The 9,480-nt window shown below is 47.0% G+C and overlaps 1 protein-coding gene across 5 annotated transcripts in view; it reads left to right on the top strand.

Annotated features, from left to right (window-relative positions):
* Window positions 1–6,246: 6,246 nt before the first annotated feature.
* POGZ (pogo transposable element derived with ZNF domain) overlaps window positions 6,247–9,480 on the top strand; it is a 64,988-nt gene continuing 61,754 nt past the window's right edge. For 2 of the 5 annotated variants that reach the window (XM_075562074.1, XM_075562057.1), the window contains exon 1: window positions 6,247–6,553. The gene's annotated coding sequence lies outside the window, so the exon portion shown is untranslated. The remainder of the gene's footprint in view (window positions 6,554–9,480) is intronic. The other 3 variants (XM_075562067.1, XM_075562029.1, XM_075562047.1) reach the window with 2 other exon arrangements.

Here is a 9,480-nt window from a genome sequence, read left to right as displayed (position 1 = left end):
TTAAATGAGAGAGAAAGAGATGCCAAACCATATGAAGGCTGCTCAGACGCAAACTCTCAAAGAGACAGGGCCCTTCCTCCAGAACCAACAGAAGAGCGCGCCATCCCCAGAGCTGGCACCCTGCGTTCGAACTCCCAGCATCCTAACTTGTGAGAAAATGAAGTTCAATTTGTAGAGCCATGCACTTGTGGCATTTCTTTAGTAGCTGCACTAGAGAACTAAGACATCCACCGTGCGTGTGCCTGGAGGACAGGGTGCTGTACAGAGCACTGGGGGGTATCTTTTATCATGTTAAAGGACTTACTACATGCTCTAATTGTCTGATAGTCTTGAATAATGATTATTGTTATTGTGGTTCCAATATGCCATCTCAATAATTTTTCCAAATCTTCCTACTGACGTGAATTACATCCTTCAAAGTGTACCCCATTCTCACTGTCCCTTTCCAAACCAGTCCACTACCATTAACGTAAACTTACCCCTATCCCCAAGCCTAGTTTCCTTCCCCGCTCCTTCCCATCCTTGCTAACCACTGACCGTCTTTGGCTTCTTTCACTTAAATGAGTTCCTGCAGTAAGTGTCCTTTTGCAAGTGGCTTGTGTCTCTCTCGCAGCATGACATTTTCAAGGTTCCTCGGATGGCCGCCTGCATCGGGACCCCATCTCTCTTCAGGCCGATTGGTAGTCCACCTCCTGTGTAGTGTGCACCCCCTTTGGTTTATTCCTTGATGGTTTGCTGTGTGGGTGATTTGCCCCCTCACTGTTGTGAACTTTGGTGGGTAGGTGGGCTGTTGATCGTTCTCCCGAGTTCCTCAGCCATTGTCTCCAGCACCTGCCTGCAAATCTCCCTTTTGTAATGTCAGCACCATGGTCTCCCTTTCTTTCGTTTTGTGTGTGTGTGTGTGTGTGTGTGTGTGTGTGTGTGTGTGTGTGTGTGAGCCACAGCACCATCATTCTCACACGTCTTGCTAGCCATTCTTCTTTGGTCCAGGTGGTCTCCCAGGTCACAAACAGCATGGCAGAAAAACAGATGCCAAGAGTCAGCGTTACCAGACGGAGCGCACTCAGCTGAAACAACTGCACAGCACCCCTCCCTGCGCGGGGCCACCTCCTCCCTTATCTGGACGGAGCTCATAGTCACCTCTCCGCCTCCATGAGCAGCCAGAGTGATCTCTGGCCCCACCTCTTCCATCGACTTCGCTGTCACTCAGGAAAATGTGAGTTTTGCTTCACTTTCTTCAGTTCTTTGCTGGAAAGTCATCGTCATGTCAAGGCCTTTCCGGACCACCTGCACAGCACAGAAGTGTAAGATCCCTCCTCCCTCCCTAGCACCAATGAAAGATTCCCACATTACACACAATGGGGGCCCTTCCTAGGAAGGATGAGTTCAAATTGCTGTTTGTGGAATAAAATGCAATGAAGTGGGATGGGAAAAGGTGGGGAGGGAGGGAGGGAGAGAGAGAGAGAGAGAGAGAGAGAGAGAGAGAGAGAGAGAGAGAGAGAGAGAGAGAAAGGAACAAAGGCTTGCTATTAGGTTACAGTTCAGACATGAGCAGGTTTATTCCAAACCAAAGGTCACTGGATGGCTGCAGACAAGTTCCGCTTTCTCTCTTTGTAAAATTCTCCCACATGCCATACAATTCAATAGTCAATCACAGCCAGAAGAGTTGCATAACCACCACCACATCAAATTTAGAACATTATCTTCTTGGACTCACTGTTGTTATTATTATTAATCATTTTATTGGGGGCTCTTACGGCTCTTATCATAATCCACACATCCATCCATTGTGTCAAGCCAGGCAAGTTCTCTTAATATCACACTTGTTTTGGTCTGAAAAAAAAAGCGGAGACGACTCACAGCCATCAAGCCTAAGCTAACTCCTAAGGACCCTTATGGAAGGGGGAAGATTTCCCCTGCGGGTTTCCAAGACTGGTGGAAAGTGCTCTTTCTCCCAAGGAGCAGCTGGTGGTTCTGAGTTACTGATGTTGCAGTTAGCAGCCCAACATGTAACCACTATGCCACCAAGGTGTCTCATTTTGGTCTTGAGAGGGTATAAAAAAAGATACTTTTTGTGCTATGGGAAAAAAAACCCACAATTTTTTAGGTCAGGGCTAATATTAGAATTTTAGCTAAACTCTTGTGGACATCTTCTTAAATTATTGAAGCATTGCAACAGATTTACAGCAATGCTGTATCATATAAAACTATAGTCTTAATTTTTTTCCAATAAGAGGTAACTTTATTACTAGTATTTAAAACCTTTTGTGTAGTATTAACTGGGTGAAGGCCCACAGAGTTTTCCATTTACCAATCCATACACCTTTTATCCCATGTGTGGTAGTTACATAATCTGTTGTCGATTTGAGATTTAAGAGTGAAGAGGTGGGGGAGGGACGGGGGAAATGAGTAGCCAAGTAGAAGGCAAATGTTTTGAGAATGATGATGGCAACAAATGTACATATGTGCTTGACACAATGGATGTATGTATGGATTGTGATAAGAGTTGTAAGAGACCCCGATGATTAAAAAAGTTCAACCAAAAAAAAAAAAATAGAGTGAAGGGGTAGAGTTTAGCTTGTCAATCTGGTTGCAGCTTGATGACCTCATTTGGAGGTGCTAAGCAGATAAATAGCTTGTTGGAGGCAGGACACACACTCACTCCCTGCGGTGAGACATTGGGAAAGGAAGTTGAGCTCACCTTGGGCCCACGGAAGAATTACAACCAGTTGAGATGCAAAAGCGGTAAAAGGAGCTTATTTGCTAGTGCAGTAGGGACCCAGAGTCCCAAGGGAATTGCCCAGAACTCTTAGTTCCCTGGGCTTTTATAGGGCCAGGGACAAGGGGGCAGTCCAGGGTTGCTGTTCTTTAAACTTATTGGAGAAAACTTCTGGCGCCAGCATTGTCCAGCGGTGATTGGTGAGTAGGTTTGCGTGTGTTTTCCTGATTGGTCGGTCACTGGTGGGCTGTCACTCGAACGCTATTGGCTAAGGCGGCATCAGGCGATGTGTCCCATTGGTTAGGTTGGATCAGGTGATGTGAGGCGATGTGTTGCATCAGTGACCAGGAACCTGAAACCGACACTTAGGCCTACCTCAAACTTTGGCTTTCATACAGCCCGTTTTAACTTTTACTCTGCTGATTCTAGCAGTTGCACACCCGTGCCCCACACTGACAGCTAGCTAATGGAGACCCAATGATGGGCCAGAGCCCTGGGAGCTGGAGGAGCCACATGGACACCCCTGCCACTGCTGAGTTGCTTCCACTGCCACTGGAGCCCCAAGACTTTCCACCCATTGGCCTGTGATCTTCCTGCACTCAGTGTCATTGCATGTGTTGCATGCGTTGCATGAGTGTTGAAGAGGCACTTATAGACTGATATCGGACATATGGGCTAATATTGGACTTACGGACTTGATTTTTACTGGGCTGGGTTTTCTCAATAATCAATTGCTCTTGTATATAAAGCTCTTTCTTATACACATATGAATGTCTCTGGATTTCTCTAGTCATCCCAGACTAACACATCATGTTATTGACTGCAATCCACACTTTGTAACATCAATTGATCTCACTTCTGTTTCCATTCCTTCATCTTTCTAAACATTCTGAACTTTATCCTTGACTAAATGCTGCTTTTTGGTCTCAAATGAACCACACTGCTGACATCTCACTAGTGTTATTATTCCTCTTAAAGACCTATCTATTTTTTGGCTGAAAATTGAGCCACCAGAGTAAGTTCATTACCGGAGTGATAAAGAACCATAATCTTGGGGATTTCACCTGTTTCTATCTGTTCAGTAATCCTGGTCTTGAGTTTTGTTTTCATATTTTTAACCTAGTGTATCCAAGATCTGATGACTTACAGGGCAGTTGGTAAATGGTAGCCAGGTACCATCTAGTTCTGGCCTCAGGATCATGTCGACTAGTTTTTACGTGGTCTATTTGTCTAGAGAACTCAAACCTGGCTTTTTAGATAGATTGAGGGTTTCAAGGAAAAGTGGGGAGACCTCAAAGATGAGCCACGAGAAGGAGGACCATCAATGAAGAATAAATGAAGAAACTGTGGCTAATGTCCAGAAACTGCTGGAGGAAGAGGGTACATTCATGCTATAGCTACTGTAGCTGGGGTCTCACATGGTTCAGCATTTGCAATTTTAAGGGAACATCTTGGTCTCAGCAAGTTTTGGGCTTGATGGATTTCACAAGCTTTGTGTGAAGATAAACTAGCTCAAAGAGCTGGTCTTTCCATCCCTTTTTAGAGTAAGACTGAAGTTAATGAAGACAATTTTATGGAGTGAAGCATAAGTGAAGAAAAGGTTTGAATTTACCAACACTATCCAGAAAGTATAGTCTTTTCTAAACAGTGGCTTCTCAGGGCATCTAATTTAATGCAGAGTGGTCAGCTCAGAAGGTTATGTGGACTGTGTTGTGGGATCCCGAAGGGGTCATCTTGACAGATCTTCTCTAAGGACACAGGATGATCACAGGGGCTGATAGGATGAAGTTTTAAGAGAATTGAAAATTGCGTTAGTGAGAAATAGGTCTGGAAAATAGCGTTGAGGATTCCTTTTTCTCCTCTATCATGACAGACAATTCACCTACTTATTCTTTGAAGGTAGCAAGAGTTATCTTATGGAATTTCATTGTAAACCTTAACCCATCCACCATGCAGCTTCAGGATTGCCCTCTTGGACTTTGTTTTCTCTCCCAAATTCAACACTAAAAAAGAAACACAGTATGAGTCCTTGGAGGATGTTAAAACTGTCATGAAGGCAGAGGAGAAGGGGGAGAAAGGGGAACTGATCACAATGGTCAAGGTATACCCCCCACCCCAATTATAGAAACATGGGTGAAGGGAGACAGCAGACGGTGTAAAATATGAAAATAACAATTATTTATAATTTATCAAGGATTCACCAGGGTGGAAGGGTGAGGTAGGAGGGGAAAAAGAGGAGTTGATACTAAGGGCTCAAGTGGAAAGAAAATGCTTTGAAACTGATGAGGGCAGCATATGCACGGATGTGATTGACACAATTGATGCATGGATTGTTTTAAGAGCTGTAAGAGCCCTCAATAAAATGATTTAAAGAAAAAAAAACCTCATGTAGGCATGGCATAAAACGAAGAGCACAGAATCATTTGGGAAAGGGTTAGAGAGATGGAAACAGCACCTAGATGGAAGATATGTTGAGAGACAGTAGGTTCATAGTTCAATAAAGTTTTCTGTGATTTTGTACCAATACTTGTTGACGTGCCTTCGTATGTGTGCACATCTTATGATTAGAAAAAGCTGCTCCTACTGCCTGCTTTTATTAATATGGTGGTTTGAAGTAAGAAGTAAAGTGTGATCTGAATTTCTCTAATATTGCACCAAGTACCTTGATTTAGCATTTGGTTCAGAGCGAGCACTTGAGTATTGCCTGAAGGGTATCAATAGTCTCAGAAATTCAAGGGAAAAAAACTGAAATTGTGTCATCCTTTAAGCAACAACAAAAGACCAAAATTTATTGGCTACTTGGAAAAGAGGTTAGTTTTTGTTTTGAGAAAAATGACAAGTGTATGGTATTGAATGGATGTAATCATTTTCTTTGAACCAACCGATCTCATTTGTGGAACCAAAGTATGGCTTTTAGAATTGGGATCTCCACTGAGTCAATTCATAATGTTTTGCTTCACAGAGTTTTTGAAGATCTGGACTCTTTCAGAATTCAGAGGGCAAAATCGGCTTTTGAAAGTTCTATACTTACACAAGGCTAATTTGTCACAAGGCTACTTGGCTGTCTCTAGAGGAAGAGTGAGTGCCATTTTGATGTCTTTGTTCCAATAACAGTTGTTGATGTTACTGGGCCTCACCATCTGGCCTGCAGCATGAAGTTCCCTTCTTGACTCGGTTGAAGTCTTGCATGGGATGTGGGGGGGAGACCCCCTAAATTTCCCTGCAAAGTATTGGGCAAGTTAATTGGGGAGGTCTTTTCTTTGTGAAATCCATTTTCTTCACAAAAAAATTGGTTACTCCATCTGAAGCCAATTATTTTTCTATTAATAATAATAATAATGCTCTTATTTTATTTATTTATTTGCGGGCCCAGACAAACTTGACTAGAAAGAAAGAAGCCCGGTCACGGGGTAGGCTGAGACCCTGACGTGCCAGGGGCTCCAGCCAATGAGAGGGCCCGAAAGGGGGAGGGCGGAAGTGACGAGCAGAATCCCTCCGCGGAGCGAGAGGGCCGGTGGGGGGAGTCGGCGCTTCTGTCCCCCGCGCCAGCTCCCGTAGACGGAGCCGCATTCCTTGGCCCCCCCACCCCCTCCCTCGGGGGCCCCCCGCCCCCCTCGTGAAAAAAAATCCACCTCAATTCACTTGAACCCGAGGGAGGTTTCCTTTCACCCTCAGGGAGACGAGCTCTCAGGGGTTGCTGCTGCTTCGCCTCCCCCCGAGCCCCGTCCCCTCCCTTGCTCCCACCCCCTTCTCCCGGCGTCGGGTGCAAGGTCCCTTTAAGGCGACGGCGCCTTCCTCGGGTCAGACTACCGGCGGCGGCGGCGACCACGGGAGGTGAGTGAGCGAGCGAGCGAGCCAGCCTCCCTCCCCACCCCCTTCTCCCGGGGGTTCCGTTATCTTTTCGCCCGGCGGCGCGTTCCGAGCGAGACAATGAGAGGGGGATGGGGCGTGGACGCGCGGGGGGGCAGGGGCCGTGGCGCGCGCCCCCGCCCACCGTGAGTGGCGGCGCGGCCCGCGGCTGTGGCGGCCGTGGGGTACGGCGCGCGCGCGGGTGCGCCCTGGGGCCGGAGGAGCCGCGCGCGGGGCCGGGAGACGGAGGCCTCCGCCGGCCGGCCGCCCCCAGCCCCCGGTGCCCGCCGCGGCGCGCGCGCGCCCGCGCCCCACGGCCCCACACAGCCCGACGTCCACACGCACGCCGGCGCCGGGCGTCTCGGAGGAGTGGGCGGGCGCGCGCGCGCGTGGGGCCCCGCTGGGGAAGGGGCGGGCGGCGGCGGGGCGCTGCGGGGGGCGCGCCGGGTCTGGGAGCGCGGCGGCCGCGTTCCCCGGGGCGGGGGGGCGGGGCGCCTGGCCCTTTGCTGCGGGCGAGAGTGGGGCGCACTTTTCGAGGGAGGGGTGGAAAACGGGCGTTCGCTTAGTCGACCCTTGCGTTAGGCAATCTTGTCTCGGTCTGACAGTGCCTCGTAAGCTGTAGCACGCTCGGGTTAGTTTGCAAAGTCCTCTCCTTTGGCCCCGAAATCTCTTTTTGGGGGTGGCGCCGTGATTTATAAAATGAGATGGGGCGTTATTATGCTGATAATTATATCCTGCCGCGGTGGGCGCCATGTTTATCTCAGGGACTATTTTCTCTAGGTTCTTAGCATTGACCGAAAAGGAGTAACGTTGGTAACCACCTGCTTCCCATCCTTTCCGGGAGACGTCCCGGTTCTTTCCCCACCTGTCGTGGGTTATCCTTGAACTGTTCAGGAAACGGAAAGTTTCTCTGCGCACTTCTCCTGGGCAGTCTCAGCTCAGAGAAAGGTAGCGATGAAAACGGGCCTCGTAAATCATTTAGTCCAGGCTCATTTTCGAGATTGAAATTGAGATGCAATTGTACTGGCGTAGCTCAGCACAGCCTTGTTTTGAGGCACTGTGGCCTGCACTAGGCCTTCTGAGACACTGCACCGCCTCTCAAAATCCCGCAGCAGTGGGGGCTCCCTGCTAAAGTACGTTCCCAACTAGAGGGAGGGAGGGCAGTTCTTGCTGAGTAACAATGGGTTTGGAGCCCCTTTGCTCTGAATCGGAACTATGTTTAGCACAGTTGTTTTAACTTTGGGGTGCATCAAAAAAAGGACACCTGGGGTTGCTAAATGCGCAAATTTAGGGGGGCTTATTGGGATGGATGGAGCCGGAGTGCCTTCCTGCCCATAATTACTAACTGGCAGCCCCGCAAATGACTTGGTTCAAGGTAACTACTGCATTGGCTGGCATAAAGGCCCTCCCTGGCAATCTGTGCCTTTTTCCTGCTCTGTGCTGTTGGTATATCCCAAGAGAAGGAAAACGGGGTAGGGGTGGGGGGGAAGACAACAAAATATATCTCTCAACATAAAACTTGAATGAATGACTTGGATTTGGACGAGACTCAAACTCTACCTTTGAACCAGTGATGTAATCTAGGAATGCAGGTCTCAAAGTATGGTCTGCTGAACTGGGGGATTTCAGGCCCTTTCAGGGGAACCAATCAGTCAAACTATTTGCTGATGTTCCCAAAGCCATGATGGGTAAAAGTACTAAGGACAAAGCCAGGTTCAAAACTCAGCTGCTCTTGCTGCATCGATTCCAGCTCCGAGTGACCCTGTAGGACTGAGTAGAACTGCCCTGTAGGTTTCCAAGGCAAGAAAGAACACCTCATCTTTCTCCCTCAGCCGATGACTGCTGGCTTTGAACTGTTGCCCGACACATTAACTCATTCAGCCAACAGACTCCTTTCAAGCAAGGCAATGGTTCCATTCTACTGCACTTAGAATGCTCTAGATGAAGCAGTAAAAATTACTGATTTTATGAAATCTTAGTATAGGTCCTTCCCCCCCCTATAATTTTCGTGTAATAGGGTTAACACAGGAAGGAAGCATTATGGTGCTTTCCAAGGCCTGGTCATTGTTCCAAGGAAAAGTCAGGTTTAGGTGTGAGCTGAACTAGCTGCTTGTTTCATGGAACAGCTTTTTTTTTTAAAAGACCCACTGACAAACTATGGTTTGTCAGACTTGAGTATTTGGCAGATATTTTATGGAAAATGAAGCGTGCCTGTCACTAGAAAAACAGTTGACAGTATTTGCTACCAATGAGGAAATTCCAGTGAAAACTACAGTTTAAAATGATTGCTTAAATTTTGACAGCTTCCGAATACTTAAAAAATTTTCCTGATAATGTCAGTGACCAGGGACACTGTTATTTCTTTTCGTCAATTGTAAGTGCATGTCAATATTTTCAAGATCAAGTTTGGTGTACTTTAGTCAATCTGAATTTTCCAAAGAACCCGTGCATAATGTTATAAATCGCACCTGGGTAAAGATCCTTTCAAAATGCAGATCGACTAATGGATTTCAGTGTACTACCAGGTAAAACTGATTGATAGGCTTTCAGATTCCTCAGTGTCTCCTTTAGTAAATTAGTAAGTTTAGTATTAAAGACTAAGAGCCTGAAGGTTACAAGTTGGGCTGCAAGCCACAAGGTCACCTTTTCAAAACCGCCAGCTGCTCCTCTGGAGAAAGATGGGGTTTCTTTTCCAGTAAAGAGTTGGTCTCAGAAACTCAGAGGGGCAGTTCTACCCTGTTCTATAGGGTCGCTAAGACTGCCTACAGTTACCTTTAAAGGCTTATTAAAATACGACTTTTACTACTCACAAATTTGAGATCATAGTTTCTTCATTTAAAGCCAAAAAACTAAACCGTTGCTATTGAGTCTATTGTGATTCATAGCTACCTTTAGGAGAGTAGAGCTGCCAC

This window comes from Tenrec ecaudatus, chromosome 1 (assembly GCF_050624435.1).
Source record: "Tenrec ecaudatus isolate mTenEca1 chromosome 1, mTenEca1.hap1, whole genome shotgun sequence".
Classification (NCBI taxonomy): Eukaryota; Metazoa; Chordata; class Mammalia; order Afrosoricida; family Tenrecidae; genus Tenrec; species Tenrec ecaudatus.
This window is presented reverse-complemented; position numbering and strand designations above follow the sequence as displayed.